Source organism: Strix aluco, chromosome 3, assembly GCF_031877795.1.
Source record: "Strix aluco isolate bStrAlu1 chromosome 3, bStrAlu1.hap1, whole genome shotgun sequence".
Lineage (NCBI taxonomy): Eukaryota > Metazoa > Chordata > Aves > Strigiformes > Strigidae > Strix > Strix aluco.
This window is the reverse complement of record NC_133933.1, coordinates 62,978,130-62,998,195: the sequence shown is the minus strand read 5'-3', so window position 1 is coordinate 62,998,195 and position 20,066 is coordinate 62,978,130.

The following is a 20,066-nucleotide window of genomic DNA, read 5'->3' as shown; positions in this document are numbered from 1 at the left end:
GATGTAACTTGGGAAAGCTGTGTGGCAGGCTAAGGAGAAGCTTTAGTTTACACCACATGAGAATCTGGCACATAGCATTTGACAGGTTTTAGGAATTTAAATTTTCAGGAGAGACAATGTAAAGCTTTTATTTAAGTACTCAGGTGCAAATATAATCTAAGCTCTACTTAGTTCTCTGAAAATATCTAGCTCTTTACAAGCATGCTCAAAGAATTAAAGCACGAACTAGCCGGAGGCCCTCCCGTATCAACATTATAGCGTCACTTTTGCATATCACACCTATAGTAGTTGTTCGATGATTGCCCCCATAGTCCTCTTTTTAAGCTAAATTCAGCTATAACTGACTAATTAAGCAACTTTGAGATGTATTTCAGAACCTATTGACTAAAAAGCTATATTCTTTCAAAGCTGAAAGTGTTGCCTTGGGGGATTTAAGTCAGCCCTTTAAATTTTTTAGTAGCATAGCTTTCTGCTCAATAGGTTTTGAAATACATCTCAAAATCACTTAATTAGTTATAGTCTATTTTAGCCGTGGAAGGTGGTTGGTTTTCTCCAGGCATGGACACTAACTTGTAAGGCTTGCTGCAGGCGTGCCACTTGCACACCAGGCTGTGTGCCAGTGCTGCCACAGGTGCATCAAGGCCAGTGATGGGGGGGGTGCAAGAAGCTGTCTATCACTAATGGGGACAGGGTGTAGGAGACTGAGCTGCTGGTTGAGGCACCTTGTGCAAGGGTTTGCATGCGTACTAGGCGTCTAAGGCCCACTCCTTAGCTCTCTTGGATGTCTTGACTAGCTTGCCATCAACAACAATGGAAGTCAAGGCAGCACTGATGAGATCCCATGGCTTCAGTGGGTGCTTAAGGTAATTTTAGGCTTTGTGGAATATTCTGCTGGAGAAATGTGTAGGACCTCTGCAGGTCCTGTATCATCTCTGACAGCCCTGTACAGATATCTCAAATACTCTAGGACAGGTCACATAGCGAGACCCCTATGTTTAGGCAACTTAATATTTGCCTGACATGCCTGTACACACCTAAATCTAGTTGTTTTGGTTTTTTTTTTCAATGTGGAGTTGAATCTTATGTGGCAAGCCTGTACTGTGGTGTGCCTAAGGACGCTGAGCTCCTTGAGCCACCCCAGGCTCAGGAGAGAGCTCTGCCTGTGCCTGGTCTGCATGGTGGGGCAGCAGAGAGAGCCCTACTGCTTCTGGGCTTGTAAATCTTCCCTCCTTTCACACAGAAGCAAAGGTGCTCTGCTAGACTCCTGGTCTTTTCTCTCTGTGCTCGCTGGCCTGAACCCACAGTGGTGTTCTCCTTCATCTTTGTGGAGGAGAACATTTGAACTAGTATTAATAATCTGCATGCTTAATTACCTGTAGATGCTACTTGAAACTTACTGTTTTTAAGCTAGAAAGGTGAATTCATGTAATTCAGCAGCATCCTCTGCCACAAAAAATACTTAGAGCAAATGTCCATAGATATCGCATTGCCCTTCAAAATCAGATATCATTCTCTCTGCTATTATCAGCACAGATAATTTAATATTCACATTAGCCAGTTCTCTCACTGAAGACTATTAGTAGTCAATAACATGATCATTTTCTAATATCATAAATACAAACTTAACCTGTCTACTAGATTTATGGGTACTATTTTTTTCTGAGTCTTGTCTACTGCCTTTTTTTCTTCAGAGCTGTTTTTTCTTTTCAAAAACCATGAGAGACAGTTTTTGAGAAAGACTTTGACTAACACCTGTTTGACCTGCAGGTTGGAAATCTTTTCTACTGGTTCTACACTGCCAGACTGAAACAGTACAAAAATACACATGGACTTGGATGATTACTTCTGAGTATTGATGTTAAGGTTTTTTGAGCAGAATTTTAAATTCACCTTCTGAACCTAGGGCTAAAGCAGGGACATAATTGATCTGAGAACTTGCCAGAAATTATTGTCTTTTCTGTCACTGTTTCTGTTCTTTATTTTTTCCCCTGAAGTTCTTTATTACGTTTTTGAGTGCTTTCGAAGCAAATCTGTGTTTGAGACTGTCCAGATCCTGTGCATCTACTGTGATATAAGGAATAATTCCAGTAAAACAAAAAATATTCTAAACTTCCATTGAAATTCAAGCAAAGCCTGCTGTAAATAATTCCAGATAATTTCAATGCTCAGCAGTTTTTGAGATGTTTAGAATCTGTGCAAATTCATAGTGAGAGAGGAAGACAACTCCCCCTCCCCCATTAATAAGGAAAATGACCTTAAAGAAAGATAAATTTCACAAAGTTATTATTTCAGTTACCTAAAACTAAGCAAACACAAGTCTAATACGTATAACTGGAACAAACCCAACATTAACAAAAATTGTATAATACTATACAAACCTTAGTCAATATTGAAAGCCACAATTGGTCATGAGGATGAAGTCAGAAAAAAATCCATTCCTTCTTTTATGAAGACTTGATAGAGGAGTAGATAGGAAGTTATTGATGAGTAAGACAGTGACTATTCAAGACCCAGTGACACTGAGTGGACCAGGGTGCCTGTGCCAGGACATGTGCCTGTTGGAGCAAGTCCAGAGGAGGGCCATGAAGACGATCAGAGGGCTGGAGCGCCCCTCCTGTGAAGACAGGATGAGAGAATTGGGACTGTTCAACCTAGAGCAGGCTCCAGGGAGACCTTACAGCAGCCTTCCAGTACCTAAAGGGAGCCTACAAGAAAGCTGGAGATGGACTTTTTACAAGGGTATGTAGTGATAAGACAAGGGGTAATGGCTTTAAACTGAAAGAGGGTAGATTTAAATTAGATGTAAGGAAGAAATTCTTCACTGTGAGGGTGGTGAGACACTGGAACAGGTTGCCCAGAGAAGTGATGGCTGCCCCCTCCCTGGCAGTGTTCAAGGCCAGGCTGGATGGGGCTTTGAGCAACCTGGTCTAGTGGAAGGTGTCCCTGCCCATGGCAGGGGGGTTGGAACTAGATGATCTTTAAGGTCCCTTCCAACCCAAACCATTCTGTGATTCTGTGATTCTATGATATCTAAATCTGAGCATGCCTGGAGTGTCCAAAGGCATAGGCAGCCTCTGATTCTTATGAGTGCTAACTGGGATACCTACATATGCTACAGCATCATTCTCAACAAATGTGACCCCTGAGCAGAGCTGCCTGAATTACTTGCCAGGACTGGTTCTGTTTGATGAACTTAATTTTTTTTTTTTTCTGCTTACAGCTTATCCATAAATGGCTTTGAGATTTGTTTAGATTTGTTAATATTTTTGTTGGCATAAATAAACCATTAATGAAATAATTAGCTGCTATGATGAGTTGATGGTATATATTTATGGCATAGGAATAGTTCCTGAACTTTGGTGATGCTGTCCCTGATCCATAACTGGTCAGTCTGTGGTTTACATGCAGTGATCTCTGCCCTGTTCAGGGCATGCAGAAATATTTGTTATTGCTTGGGAACGAAGTAATCTTTGACAGTGTTAATAATGTTATAGATGCTTGTTCCAGCCAATATTTATGAAGTTTTTGCTTTTCATTACTGAGCTCACATCTCTCAGAGTTGTGCCAAACTGTGGGAACACCAGAGAAACAAGACATTGGGCTTTATTTAGAAAAAAGGATTACATTTTTAAAAGCTGCTTTTGCTTTCTCTACTTCTTCTGAAATCAGACCACTTATGAGAAGATACTAGTTGTCAAAGAAACAGAGACAATAAAGATAGGGTTGTGTGTTCCCTATAGTTCTAGGAAGAGGTAGTGTTTATGGGTGGAAACCTTTACTACTTTAAAACATCTGTAATGTGCACAGGCCTAGTAGGTCTTTGTTGTTTTTGGCCAGAGGCTGACAGTCACACAGTATTATGAAGGACTGAGCAAACTATTCCAAGTTAAAGTGAACATTGGCCTTTTGCTAATTTTTTTCCCCAGAAAGCCCTTTTTCAGCAATAAAGTGTCTTTTTTTTTTTTTTTTTCAGAAAACAAGGGTTGATAATATTTCACTTTACCAGATTTCCCGCCCCTTTTCTTTCAGGTTTGCTTAGAAAAAATTATTTCCATAAATTTTTAATTATTTTCATAATATTCCCTGAACAAACAACAATACCCTTTTCTTATTTATGCTAATAAGTGGAACTCAGTTTTAATGAGGAAAAGCAATATTCGTGTTGCAGCAGAGCAAAATTTTAATCTTTTAAAATGATCTAGAAAGTCCAGTGAAATCAAATGGGCTTCCTTTTATTAACAAGTGCTTTCAAATGAGCAGATCAGTTATCATGTGCAAATAGTTTTGCTGGGCTGTTTTGACTTAGGATTTCTTCTTCCTGGTCTATGCAGTATATTAACATATTTCTTTATCTTTTGGTTGTTGAAATAATATTCAAGAAGTTGAGCTGGATTTTGTAAACAAGACTGGGAGGATTTTTAAAATTTTATCAAATAGTGTTCTGAGCATAAAAATGTGTTCAGACTGGCTAGATCTTGCCTTACTTCTTTGGAAGCAGTACAGCGGGAAGCTGGACTATCATCACAATCTTTCCACTGTACCTCTTTCTTTCCAGGAACGGTAGTTAGTGGAATTGCAACTATCCTACCACAAACAAACCGCTTGCCCTGAATCAAGGCATACATACCCAGTATCTGGCTTCAATATAACACAAGGGTATCTCTTGCCATTGTTTTAACTTGTTGAGATATTAGTGGATTTTTTTGGGTTGGTCGTAATGACTGAACCATCGTGGTAAAATACAAATGTGGGAAACCTTATGTCACCTTGTTGTGGGATCTCCAGTCTGTTCTTTCCAGTTCACCAAATTCTCCTGCAACCTGCCCCTTTTGTGCTCATGAAGCAGCCCACCCCCTTACCCAACACTCCTGAGGGGAGTGGCACCAGGTTGTTGACAGCCTCCCGGGAAATCACTGCTTCCTTTGCAGCACTGACTGGGCCCTGCTAAGGGGGTGGCCGCAGCCCATTGGTGCAGGGGCATGGCTCTGGCAAGACAGCCTCAGGGGGAGATGTTTCTGCTGCAGGTGATGCTGGGGAGGTTGGCCACCACAGGCTACCCCTTGTGGTGGCAGGGGAGACACCAGTGCTGTAGCAGAGCTGCCCCCAGCCCTGAGACTCTGCCAGAGTGCCAGCCGCTCCCCTGCTCTCAGGGCTTTTCCCCCACCACATCTCCAGGTCTAGATCATAAACAGCACGAATGTTCAACTACTTGCACTCTTAACATCATTGTTTTTAACCTACCGCAAATCCTATATAAATAAGCCTATTTAGTTGTCTTTTACCTTTATATGTCTGAATGATGTGTCAAGTTCTCCTTTTGCTTTTCCAGACAAAGGGAAAAGTGTGTACAAATTTTATGAGTTAGTACAAATGGCTGAAGTAGATATATAATTGGGAGCTGGGAGTCTTTTTGGACTAATTAGAGGACACAGTATTTCACTTGCTTCTAACCTGTTCAAATCCAGCCCGGATCAGTGGTAACAAAGAGCCTGGGATGGCAACCTGCCAGTGTTACAGAGTGTAAAATTAGTGGGCTGTTCCTTGTCCCTATTCCTCCTAATGGACAGATGTTCACACTGGCACCCTCAACCAAAGCACTGCCAGCCAGGAGGGATGTCAGCTCCTCTGACCTCCCCTTCCACTCCTGGGCTGATCTCTCCCTTGTAGCCCTTCGGCTGAGTCCCTGGTTAGGAGAAGCTTTCCCCACATGGGTGGCAGCCCCAGTAGTGACTTCGAAGAGAGTCAAAATGTGCCACATTGGGATGTTAAACACATTGAATAAAGTCCCCACTCAGCACAATGCCTAAGGGTACGCCTAGTTTTAAATAAGTTGTCCAGCAGACATCAGATTAGGCTTGCTCTTTAGTACTGTGCTGCTTTCAGACTGGAAGGAGCAGTTTTAAGTAGTAGACATCTCAGTTATGTGAGGAAGGAGATTTTTTTCTTGTTCTTGTGGGCTTTTTTCCCCCTTTTGTAAAAGGAGTAAGTAACTATCTCATTTGTTTGGAAAGATAATACTCTGGTTAGGTAATCTGTTGTTTTGAAGGATCTTGCTTTTATTAGGGAAAACAGTATCTGTATCTATCCAGCTTAGCCATTTGCAGGACACTTATCTCTGCAGTGTCTGAGAGCCAAGCATGATCATTAAGACTTGTGTGGAATGCTAACATCTTTAAATCCTAAATGAGAACCACATTATGGGATAAGTTCAATTTCATGTCATGGTGGGAAAACTAGAGCCTTGCTGAAGATGAGCTGGGTATTGAATCCAAGCTGTATTAACTTTGTGCACTGGGATTTTTTTTTCCCCTTTTAACTTTCTGTTTATTAGAGACTTTAGACCTTGATAGGTTATAAAGCTTGAGGAGGGGGGGGAAAATGATATAATAAAACCAAGCAGCATCAATAGAGTGGAGAGCAAGAACCACCTGCCACTCCATGAGCTGCAGCTGATGAAGGGTACAAAAAGAAATGATTGACACCGGCATACAAACACACGCCCTGACTAGACACAGCAATATAGCTCAATAGCAAAGTTATAGCCTGTGACGAGATGAAAGAATACAGGCTTTAAAAGTAAAACACTCTGTGAACATAAACTCCCCATATATTGCAGCAAGTCCCCGAGGAGCAACAGTGTGCTCCGTGCCCCTCCTTCTCTCCCGCTTGCTACAGATCCTGCTCTGCAGGCATCAGGCAGGTTCAAACAAGGTCAGAGTGTCTGGCTTCTTGGCAGGAGCTGTCCTTTCTGCAAACTTAATAAATGGAGTCCAGGTGCAGTAGATATTCTTTGCAAATATGTCCTCCATCGCGCCTGTAATGTTTTCCATTGCCTGGGCTGTGGCTCCCAGGTTGTATTAGTCCCCTGCTGATCAGAAAGGGGTCTGACAATGACCAGTTGCCAAGAGAAGGACCTTAGTCAAATTAGAATGCATAAAAATTAACACATTTCCGAAAAACATACCAAGAATTCAGAGCTGCACACAGCTGCCTAGAGCAGAGGTCTTGAACACCCTGCCCATAGGCTGGAGTTTTACTTCTTTGTGGGCCATATGGCACATGAAGCTTGAAAACATGCTTACTTTAGAAATAAAACGCTGCTTACCCACCTGGCTACAAAGCCAACCTTTAAAATTAAGATAAGCATAACAGATAAAGAGTTATCTTCCTTATGTGAAATGAGAGCTCTGGGAAAAATTAATTCCTTCCCTCTTTTTCCTCCTTTGCACTCCACTGCATCGGGATGTTCACTCTGAAGCCTAATAATGATACAAATCGCTGTCAAAATGACCACTTTTTGTCAAATGAACTAGAGAACCAGACAGAATTACAAGACTGGAAGAGACCTCCTAAGTCAACAAATGCAGTTCCCTACTGTCACCAATAATAAACTTACTATAATATGACCGGTCAAGCCTAGTTTGATAATGAGTTGAGAAAGAAATGGAGCTGTTGAAGGAAAATGTGGGAATTGCTAATGGGAAGCAGATTCAGAAGCAAGGAAGTTAAGAAGTTAAGAAAGAAACAAAGAAGGAAAAGTAAAAGGGGAAGGAAAAAAGTAAAAAAATAGAGAAACAGTGGGAGAAAGTAAGAGGGTACCAAAAATATGGGAACAAATGGCCAAAATACCTGAGGCATACTTTCTTGCTGGTGGTAATCAGTACAACTTGAGTGACTGCTGATGACATCTGTGAGCCTTGTTATTGCATATAAGACACATGCCAGTTCTGATTGTAGTGTAACTTCATCCATAATATCACTGCTATTCTATAACAGATATCACTCCTATTATATACCTAATGTAGCACAGGGTCATAAATTTCTGCTTCAGAGTTAAATTAATCTCCTTATTAATATAAATATTTGTAGTCATATTACATATGAATTTTCATTTGATGGCATTTACTTCCTGGGAACACAAAGAGTTTTACTTGTGGAATTGCAAAAAAGTGGTATTTTATCTTGAGTTTTACAGAAAGCAGTTTTTAACTGTACATTTGGAGACACAAATAGTGTGTTTGTACAATGAGTCACATGCAGGTTGTGTCTAGTTATGGACCATGAGTCCGTAAGTGGTGTTATTTCTCTTCCTGACTGGATGAATCATGCAGCTAGTCAATGCGGGTCAAATTCCGAGTTGTAACATGCTGTGTTACTTTGTCTCTGTGTTGTCCAGTCAAAGACACAAAAACCCACCATGAGATTTAGATGGCTAGCCCACTCTGTATTCAGCTGAGACATTTGCAAGTTACAATTTAATTGGATTTTCATACCATTTGCAGCTTAAAATCAAACTTTATTATTGGCTCGCTCAAATGGCAAATACATGGAAAGTTGTGAGCGACTTTGGACGAGGTAAATGAACCTAATAAATTAGTTGTCCAGCTGTGTTATGAAAACAGTTTTTTTCCCGGAATGTTTACTATCAACTTGCCAAACAATGCTCCAGCTTTCTATGTTTTTGGGGCAATTTTGAGTAGAACCTGGCAGCAATACCTAACTCACTGATAGCTTTGTCCTATGCAGAGTGGCTGGTAGGCTGGTCCTAGCAAGCTGACTTTCCTTTACAAATTGCCCAGGACTTGAAACTGTCTCCTGTCACTGCCCCTCATTTCATGTTAACCTTAACTGATACCCAGAAGGACCTAACTGCAGGGCACTGGAAACAAATGTACCAGAAATCCATCCTTCCACAGTTTTACCACCAGGCATTAGATATATCAGAGATCATTCTATTTAATTTATGAGGTGTGAGAATCAAATAACCTATATAAAAATTTATGTTGTGTCTCAAGATGTCCAATCGAGATTGAAATATGTCTGGTTAACTTCCAAATAAATTGACTCCTCCAGAGTTTTCTCTGAATTTTTCTCCCAGGCTAGAGTATGATTGAGTTTTATAGGTTTAACATTGTGAAGTAGTACCTGAGAGAGAGTAGAGTTGAGGCATTTGCCCATACCATAGGCGTATGCTATTGTTTCAGCACCAGTGAGGGGGACTCACTTTAGAAGGGGTTTATGACTGTGCTTTGTGTGTAATTACTGATTAAAATGGTACCATAGAAATATTTAAAGACAATCAAGCCTGATCTACTGAGAGATAGAGCCAGTGTTGCGGGAAGTATTTGTGGATGAACCCATGCTCTTTGGCCAGCAGAAATTCAGCCATCATCTTCAGGTTAGCTGGGATGGGAGAAGAGGGGATGTAATTACACTTTTGAGTCACATTCTCCCAGAGAGGTGGAACGTGGGATGCTGACACTTGTGAATCCATCCAGCCAGAGACCCCTCTGCTCAAAAACATATGCAAAATGTCTATGAAGGCAAATTGAGGCACTGAGCACCCTCCTCCAGTGTGTCCCTCTCAGGGAGCCCTGCAAGCTGCTGGGCCATGCACTAAGGAGATGTCAGCTTGGTGGGATCCACGGGTCTTCCCTTGTGGCTGGGGTTGATGCATCAGGCTGCGCCAGGCTTTTGTTCCTCTCTCCTGCAGAGCTAGTTGCAGAGCAGAACATGGGAAAACTTTGTTCAGCCTGGAGAGGCAGGGGTACAAAGTGGAAACCAACAGTCCTTCTGCACATGGGTGTATGTTCCCCCTTTATTGCTTCTTTTTTTGTTGCTGATATATCACCATGAAATGTATATGGTAGCTCTATTTATGGGTGGGAAGATGGATTTTTGCCTTGATGTGCGTATAATGTAGTTGAAACAGGAGGAGAGCAGATCCAACAGAAACAATGCTTTGGTAGCGATGGGGAGATGAGCTGTGTTGTTAAGGGGACAGCTTCAGTGCCTCCTGATGGGGAGAGATTAAGCAGAGATTAAGCAGAAGTCCATTGCAAATTCTTCAGTATTGCTGACCCTAAACCCAGCATCTTTAACGCTCTTCATCCATCTCTAGCAAACACTTGGGGTAGTGTTAATCACACCTTACTAGCTGGCAAAGGAATTTGTTCTAAGACTGCACCATCTTCTCCATTGCTTTTCCTTCTGGTAATGGCAAAAGCCAGATTTGAGAATTGGCAGAACTGTGGTCTCACAACCCATTAATTTTTGCTCTTTCCTTTACTCTTTAGGAAATCTGTGACAGAAATTGTGTTTTACACTGCTGGGAAGGAGAGCAGAGGAGCAGCTTTGCCTTACCTTTCACATTGTGCACCATTTCAGGCTTTGGCTTAATGATTTTAATGAATTTTGAAGGGTGTGCAAACCAGAAACATCTAAATCTCTGTTCTTTTTGTGAAAATTTGACTGACACAATGATTATACTTCCTCAGGGCTGCTAAATCCTGTGGGTGCTCTTGAAAATTGTAACAGATTTCATTGACTGTGTGTAGTAAATTTGACCTGTGATTCCACCTGTGTTTTCCTTTAGTTTGCTTTAATTCCTACCTCTCCGCTTTGCTCCTTTCATCAGCTCTTGTTTAACTTTGTCCTGCCCTTTATTTTTTGCTGGAATAATCTAGCTCTCTGGGGCTTGGTCTTCATTAGAAAGGGAAAAATGTTACCTAACATGTCTTACCTAACAGCCCTGTTTTTTCCAGTAAAGGTGAGAAAGGTGGTTTTCTTTTCAGGACTGCCAATTCTTGTCCTTTCTTCTAAGATTGCTTGTCAGCATGGAGATGGCTTTGTGTTGCAAATTCCTTTTTCACAGTTCTGCACAGAACTGGGTTATGACCACCGTGTTGTACCTACGCCACTGCTGCCTTAACTATTCAGAAAGATTTCCAGTGACAACCAGCAATGTTTATTGCTTTGAAGTGTTGATAACAGCTATTGTTGGGTTCTTCCTGTCCTGAGTGAGTTTACATAAATGACTGTGTATGTGTGTGAGATAGCAAAGGGGGAAGAAAACAGATGGGAGAGGAGTATAGTAGTACTGAGGAGTAAATGAGTCCATGGCACGTGGGTAAGGGAAATGCTGGGAGAAATAATTAGTGCTGTAATCTGATTTGCTAATAATCCATTTATAAAACAGTTATGATATATACTTGTAGGAATGTGACTGATCATAACGACAAATGATATTACTTCCTCGCCTCCCACTCTGTATTAAGGAACCTTAATTACTTGATGGCTCAAGACTTTGTGGGTGACTCATGCTACAAAGAGTCAGATGCACACAGCACATAATGGAGCTCTTGAAAAGCTTTCATAATGATGGCGGGCTCGCGCTACCTCCCTCCCATACATCCCTCTTTGCCAAAGAGTTATTAGGTAATTTAAAATAATTAAAAAGGAAATAATTAAAAGATTTTACACACACAGAAATAGCACTTGCAGCTAATTATGTAAGTCTATCACTTCTAACACTGGAACACTATTACCATTATCAGAGAATTGAGTTTGAATTGTGACGGATAATCCTCTAGTCCCATGTTACGTTCTTGCAAGTGGGAGCTGGTTGTCTAGGTTTTTACAGAAAGAAAGAGGTGTATGAAGCCCATGCTCTAGCCACGGCTCTGCTGTAAGAGGTTTCTGGTCAGCTTTGTTCCCTACAGATTTTTACCTAATTAAATCATAGCAGGGAATGAAAACTCCTTCATCTAATCTTAATGTGCTTGCACAGGGTGTTTTGCTAAACGCACAAGAGTTCCTGCATGTTTGCAGCTCCTTGTAGTCTTGGGGTGTTAGAGTAACTTCCTGACAAGGGGACTGTAGGCATGGGTCATGTTAAGTGAAGTAAATGACAAAATTATCCTATGGTCTTGCTATCAGTAGTGTGGACATTGCCTCCATAAATATGGTGATGGGGGTATGAGGTAATAATTTATTTCATCGATCAGCAACATAGAGCTACTTTTCATGTGGATAATGGCAGTTGTTTAATGATGCAAAAAAAATTACTTTCTAGTTTTATGGCAAGAAGCTAATATCTTACCCAAATAAAGCCTTTGACACTTCAGGCATTCAGAATCTAATTATTTAGACTGAAATTTGGCCCAAAAAAGTGAGGCAAACCTCCTTCCATATTTGAAAAATACCTGTAATACATCACTGCTGCTATCAGAATGCTGCTAACACCAGCCAGTCAATAATAACTTAATGCTAATCCAAAGTATATGGCCAAACTGTGAAATAGCAGCAGAAATTAACAGTGGTCATTGGATTTTTGGATCTCATAACTATTTATTTATTTATTTATTTAATTTTAACTGGAAAGCTGTTGAAAATATTATCTTACTATTTATTTTACCAAATATGTTTTGGCCACCAGAGGATACTTCTGATTGAAATGAGTGCATCTTTCCATGTATTTTTTTCCGGTCTGTGACAGTGTTCCCAAAACTACGAGTGGAACACAGTGCTCAGGAGAAGAACTTTTAGGTTATGACTTTCAAAAAGGGGTTTCTTATTTTGGCTGTCTTCACCTCTGATTGATTGTCCCCCATAGCACCCTTTCAGAAGCAGTCAGCACAACTGAATTTCAGTGGGATATGGGGGCACACGGTACATCTGAGAACACTGAATGCTCAGAACAAAAGGTGGTTTGAAATGGTGGGATTAGTTCACAGATCAACAAACCACCTTCACCTCGAGACATGGAGGCAAGATGGGACTGCACAGCTATTTGTGCACCCCAGCCAGGCATGAAGCCTCAGCCTGGTACGGCTAGCAGGGGGGGATGGAAAAGCACTTGCTCACGAGGCAGTGGCAGATATGTCTTTCCATGTTTCCAGCTAGACTGATTAGCTGCTCTGGGTCTGCAGCTAATATTCACATCGTTGCTGCCAGGCAGTTCCATAATGGTTCAGGATCTTCCAGATCTGAGAGAGGGCTGAGGAGGTCCGATGACAGTGGCCTGTATATTTCTTAGGCACTTGCAGTTTATTCCTTGGGCAATAAAAGAGAGATTCAGGTAAGAAGCTAATGGATATGTTGGAGAGAAACCCAGCAACTGTGATCTACACACATTCATTTTGATTTGTTTTTGACCTCTCTTTCTCAGTTTCCAGTGGCAGGGACTGGAGTCAAAGCTGGCTTTTTGAGTCCTGGTCCTGAAGGGTGTTCAGGAGTACCCACCTGGGAAGTCTAGGTAGCATCAGTTTTGGTGCCTTTTTCCTCCTACCTGCCCATTCTTCATCCACACCATATTGTATATAAAACAACTGTGCTGTGGGGCAGATACTATCTGAGAAATTTGTTCACTGCAGAGGCTTAACAGGAGGTTGTATAGAAGAAAGGGACTGGAAGGGCTGAGCATTTCTGGGCTAGGTGATATCAACCTTCAGACCAGTGGGTGGGGATCTACTCAGTTTGGGGGGACGTTTCTGCGTAGATCATAAAAACCATCAGGTTCTGTCAGTGCTTTCCAGGCTGTGGCAAATGGGCCACTGGTGGTCCAGGAAGCCACAGACAGTGCTCTGTGAAGACATATTGAACAGGGTCTTTCACATCATCCTTATACATCTTTTTATTGAAAACTGGGAAGTAAAAGTTGCAGTTTTTCATCTGGGAAAAATACTGAGGATTTACTCAAAACTGAACTGGGAAATTAATTCCTTCTTGTTGATACATAAGTTTCCCAACACAGAAAATTGTCCATTCGCTAAGCAAGGATGGAAACAGCAGTATGCTCCACTTGGCAAAGGGTGGACCGAGCTTGGTTCAGATCCTGGCTCTCCTTTGTCGAGGTAGCTTCCCCAGGGGTATTTGCCAGAATCTTTCTGACTCCCTGTAGAGGAGTTGAGGTCCCCTAAAGGGCTGTTCAAGTAGAAAGCTCATTTAGCCACTCCAAAACGAGCTCTAGAGCAGTTTGTATCTCTCTGTTCCTTGACTGTAGATGAAGCATATGGAAAGGAAACCAGCTTTTGTGAGTGCCTGCACCATTTGCATCTTTGGTTGTAATATGGGGTAACAGCATTTTCCTGACATATTAAATGCTTTTTGAGCTATGGATAGATTGTGCTTTCTAAAAGCTAAGCATTATTATGATCATGCAGTACTTCAGAAGTGGTGTAAGGAGAGGTTGTATTAAATACCATCATTAATGATCTAAAAGAAAAAAGTGAGAAGAGCATGATTACAAAATTCAGAGGATATTGAATTAGGAGGACTAGAGAGAAAATGAGATAATAAAAAGAGACCTAAAGAGATTATAAAGGTAGGCAGGGGTTTTTATAGAAACTGAGATTCATCCCGGAAAACTGTAGGATAATAAATCTGAGGGAAAATAATCTGAAACACATATCTCCAAGAGGAAGAAGAAACCTGGAAAACAGTAATTCTGAAAGAAGTAAGATGATAATGGATAGCCAACCAAGCCTGAATTTGCAATATCATAAAACTGCAAAATGTCCAATGTAATTTTAAGTTGCAAATGCCAAACTATCATGTCACAAGACCAATAATCTTTTTTTGCAAACAGTTTATTATAACAGTTCAGAACAGCTCAAGCAGTTTTCAACTCTGAGCAGCGAGTTTTGATCCATTTAGTCACTGTGCAGGGTCCTCACTACAACCAATATCCACTTTATATATTTCAAGATATTTGCCTAAAACTGGTGAGGTGCTATTTTGTTCATGCTACTGTGCATGTCACACAGACCCACTGTGGTCTTCAACTGTTGTCCACTCAGTTGTGTGAAGCAATGCTGATAGCAACCATCACACTTTCTTTTTTGCTTTTCCTCTTGAGGGAATGGTTTGTATGTGTGGATGGAGGCTGGAGGGGAAAGAAGGGGAAGATTCTTGCATAATATTTTACTGAAATGTGCAAGGAGCTGTTACTGGAAATGTGTAGGTTGAAAATCTACCCTTCACTTGGACTGGGCAGTGGGGAACAAGTGGTGCAATTCATGGTGGTTTAAATTAAAAAGTTTCAGTCTGTGACTGAGATGGACTCAGAGCGCACAGGCAGGCTGTTACTACACCTCGTCTAAGGAGTGAAAACTCGTAAATTTGCAGTAGTTGATGACTTTTGCATTGCCTTCATCACACCCTCTGTTCCTCAGCCCTGGATTAGCAGCTCTCTGTGCTATTTTCATTGAGCCACAGCAGAGCAGAAGACAGCAGAACTTGTTCCTGAAAAGTAATGTGATTCCTTACATATCCTGGGCTGAGACTACTGGGCATTTTGCAGATGAATAATGACATAATGAACCTGCTGCAATAGGCAATGAGAAGCCAGCACAGTAAGCAGAGGACAGTTTTGATATGTTCCCAGTAATGAATATTGCTGAGGAGGAACTGAGTGGATCAGCTGAGGAACTGTGTTGCTGCATTTGGTTCTCCCATTGTATTTTTTTAACCACTGAAGTTTTCAAACCAAGGTAGATTATATTTACAATCTTCCTATTAAATCATCATAAACTTTTAATGCCGGGAATATGACCTGTGCACAAAACCAAATGTAAATAGCAAAGGTTCGGAGTGGTTATTGAAATTGCTGTCAGTGTGAATCATACAATCTTACCCAAGAAATAAGCTTCTGGATTTAATAAAGGCAGAAGTTGTGAAAATGAATATCTCCTCTAAATAAAGCAAAACTAACATTTTACCATCTTCTGACGGTTGAAATTTATGGTGGCAGCTAAGATATGAATGAAAGTTAAATAGTCCTATTAATTTGATTACTTGTTTCCAGAGCCATCAGACATGTGGAAAGTAATATCATGTGGGAAGTGGTGTAAGATTTACACTCGCCTGAGAGAAATCACTGCTCCGTCTATCAGATTTGATAGGTGTCAGAGGGCCTTTTGAAAATGAATAATAAGAGGACTGAATAATAAGAAAGACACTTAGCTGTTTAAAACTTTTAAACATTTGGATGAATTTTTAAACTAATTAAAACAAAAGTTTAAGTGGAAGTTTTGACATATATCTGGAATATGGTAGAACTGTTCAGCTGAATGTGTGAATTATCTCACACTCATTGGCATTTGTGAAGGGAATATTTAAGGTGCAAAAGATTTTAGGGCCATTCAAATCAGAGGAAATTTGATTTGAGTTTGTGCCTGTATCCTTCTATGCCTTCACAGCACAAGAAAACTCAACCAGGTCAGGATCCTGCTGTCTAAGACTTTGTACAGACTCAAGCCATTCTGTGTATGCAACAACCCTCATAAATGATGTCCCTTGAATTTATTTTACATTAAAATTTGTGAAGCAATTAAATGTGATAAAGTTCTCTTGGCCAGGGCAGTGCAGTGGGCCCCAACTGCTGTAGTGGTGGTCACAAAACCATGCTGATGAAGGGCCCATTTCTTGCCTTGCTGATGCCGATGTCAGGACTCCTTGTTGACTTCAGTGGGAGTGGTGTTAAACCATAAAGGAGGCTTAAAAAGAAATAACTGTCCTGAACTGGAGAATGGGCACTTGTTGTGTTTCATCTTTGTGCCTTCTTTTGGGGTGAATCCTTTCCCTGATCAGCCTGTGGAAGTCATGTCTCACAATGAGGATCTCCATGGCACTGTGGTACCAGAGCTGCCTGGGAAGCAGAGCAATGTAAAACAAAGACCTGTTCAGAGCCTGTGTTTCCTATGAAACAGCAGCAGTTGCTGTTCAGCCTGGCACAGAATAGGGCTGGATTAATCTCTTATTCTTCATTTGAAAGGCTCTGTATTAAAAGACTAAGGTTTAGGATTTTACATCCATTTAACACCTGGCTAAGAATTGGGGGTATGTTCAGATATTAATGTGACTAAAAAGATATATGCTTGGGTTAAGGTTATTTCAAAAAAAGAAGCTCTGTCATTAATAATTTTTGGTCAGGAGCTCTGCCCGTCATCAGGAGATAAATCAGCTTGCAGCAGCTGTGACAGCTCTTTAAGTCTGAGGCCTGAACAGCTTAATTGGGGAAATGATCAATTCTAAGATGCATAGTCAAGATGACATCCTTGGTGCAGTAAATTCTTTCAGGAATGAACATGAATAAAATGAATATATTTATGGAACAGTGATGTAATTCAGAATCTCGGCTGTTAGGGAGCCTATGCATCTTCATTCCTTCTCGCCCTGTAGCAATTTTCCAAGGCTCCAACCTCAGATAACTGTGAATGGTCTGAAAACTGCCCTAGGTGAATGCAGATTTTATAAGAATGAAGAGTCTTTCCAAATACTATGAATGAATAAAAAGTCTGCATCTCCCAATGAGTTTGTTGTTGTTTAACCCCAGCCAGGAACTAAGTACCACCTAGCCACTTGCTCACTCCTCTCCAGTGGGATGGGAAAGTGAAGGGGAAGGGTAAAAGTGAGAAAACTTGTGGGTTGAGATAAAGACAGTTTAATACGTAAAGCAAAAGCTGCACGTGCAAGCAAAGCTAAACAAGGAATTCATTCACCGCTTCCCATCGGCAGGCAGGTGTTCAGCCATCCCCAGGAAAGCAGGGCTCCATCACATGTAACGGTTAGTTGGGAAGACAAATGCCATCACTCTGAATGTCCTTCCCTTCCTTCTTTCACCAACTTTATATGCTGAGCGTGATGTCATATGGTATGGAATATCCCTTTGGTCAGCTGGGGTCAGCTGTCCCAGCTGTGCCCCCTCCCAGCTTCTTGTGCATCCCCAGCCTCCTCGCTGCTGGGGAGGTGTGAGAATCAGAAAAGGCCTTGACTCTGTGTAAGCACTGCTCAACAGTAATGAAAACATCTCTGTATTATCCACACTGTTTTCAGCACAAGTCCAAAACATAGCCCCTTACCAGCTACTATGAAGAAAATTAACTCTATCCCAGCCAAAACCAGCACAGAGTATTGAGTTGACTGTATTTACTCTTTCTACATATAGGGTAAACATAAGTCCTCAAAAGCTCCTACCTGTGAGTTGCTGGAAAATATTGCTACTTTACAGTGATTGTGTGCACTGTCCCTATTTGTAGTAATATAGATCCTATAAGCAGACACAGGCACTTCTGCACTTCATGTGCCTGAATAGCAGTTGAAAATTCCATGGCTTAGTCTTTGCACCTTTCTTGAATTAATGATTTATTCAGCTGAGGTCACTTTGGAAAAGAAATACTGATTCACCTTTTGGGAAAAATGTACTTGCTTCAAGGCCCTACCATCCTTCTCTGCTTGTCTCCTCACCAAGGAGAGCATCCTGCAGTACATACTACTGCCACTTAGAAGTACCTTGCACAGCAAGGTAAATTCTTGGGGCCAATCATGGCTAGGCCTAACTGTGTGAATAATGAAAACAATTTCATCACATGATTTATTTAAAGGGGGCATGGAATTCCTCACTGGAAAATCTGGACAAGGATCTTAGGGGTCCTTGGGGGTGAGGCCCCAGGACTTCTCTCTGGTTAGGGGCCTCTCCCCCATGGTCAGGGACTGGGAAGGGTGGCAGGGACAATGTGAGACAGACAGTGTTTGGCAGCAGATGAGGCAAGTCCTGAGGTGGGCAATGGATGCAGAAGGACCCTGCCTGTGCAGAAATGGCACGATAGAGAGAATCACGTGGTGCTGAGGATGTTGAAAAAGAAAAATATTTGCATGGAGTGCTGGGCTGACCCCTCCATCCTGCTGTCCCGGGGCCCTTGCTGGGATTTCTGCAGTTTGTACGGCGCCCTGCTATGGCACCCAGGGAGTTTCAAAGGAGTGTGATTTGTTACATGGAACAACTAATGATCTGGCAAGCTTTCCTCTGGACACTGTCATTACATTATTCAGACACCAGTAGCACTGGCTGCTGGCTGGAATTTACTTTGCAAGGGAGGATGGCTCCCATCTGCTTATGTATATTGCTGTAATTTCAAATCCTGCCTGCACTGAGTGCTTTTTTCCCCTGACGAGAGTTATCAGACATGAGACACACCAGCAGCCCTGGATGGGTGCCGTGGCTGTGCCTCACTGCCTGCTCTCAGAGACGGGGCTCACGCAAGGAGGGAACCAGAGCAGGGGCAGGACATGGGGGGAACTGCTGCTGCCCTGGGGGGCTGTGGGTGGGCTGGAGGTGGTTGCCTGCAGTTCAGTTCTGCTGCTGCTGCTGGTCCTGTAGAAGACCAAGCGCTTTGCAAGATGTCTGTGTTGCTTTTGGCAGGGGAGAGTGCTGGGAACCCACCACAGAAATGGGCTCTGGAGCCTGCCAGGTGTGTATCAAGCAATTTTGGTTTTAAATTAGGTTATTTTCATTCTCACAATGTGCCATGTGCCTGCAGAGATGACAAAACGCTACAGTAGCCGTCCCTAAGTTATCATCAGTGACTGTATGCAGAAGAAATGGCTTCAGGTTATGTGAAGAGCATCCATTCATACGCAGGTTCTTGATTAACCCTCCAGGTTGCCACTGAGTTGTTACAGTGAATAAAGCAAGAGACCATGTGAAAAGCACTTTCATATTGACATGAAGTAGAGCAGACCAGGTGCTCTTACCGTGTGTTTTGTCAAAACAATTTTCATGCCGAAGTTTAAGCCACATAGCATAAATATTTCCCAGCTAGCAGGCAGTGATCATGAAGCACATACTGGAGTGCATGACTCAGGCCATCAAAAGAAAAGTTTTAACCATGAACTGTGTGAACTCTTAAGGAAAAACCTCCAGTTGAGCTAATATAATGTATTGGAAGTGACTTGGATACCTTCCCATCTGTGGTGCACTTTAATGAAATCTGTCCTCTCCCACTCTGAATGTATGTGTGTGCGAGTGTGTACTTAATAGATATAGTGCAGCAAACTCCCCAGGATTAGCTAATGAAAATAGCACTGTAAAATGAATTGAGCAAATCAATACAGCTGGAATTTTGAGCACTGTGACAAATGCACCAACCCGAAACTCCCCTCTCCCACTGCAGCCAATATTTTATGTGCGAGTATGTGTTACAAACTTCTAAAATGAGACTGCTATTTGTAAATTAAAATTGACTTGGGCCAGATGTTCATGCTTAGGGAAGCAAAGGAGAAGGAGGAGCTCTTCAAGTAGTAGAAGATGGCACTGCCCTTGAGAGCTCTGGGTCATGCTTGACATTAGAAAGAAGCCCAAAGACACCCTGCTGAGCGATGCTGGTGTGAAGGACTAGGTTCAAATGTGTGAAATAGCACAGGGACTGAAGGAGCTTGGGAATTTTTCTGGGACCTTACTGCCTCTGAGGCTTCCAGCTCAGTTATGAGAGCACTGGGGCAGGAGG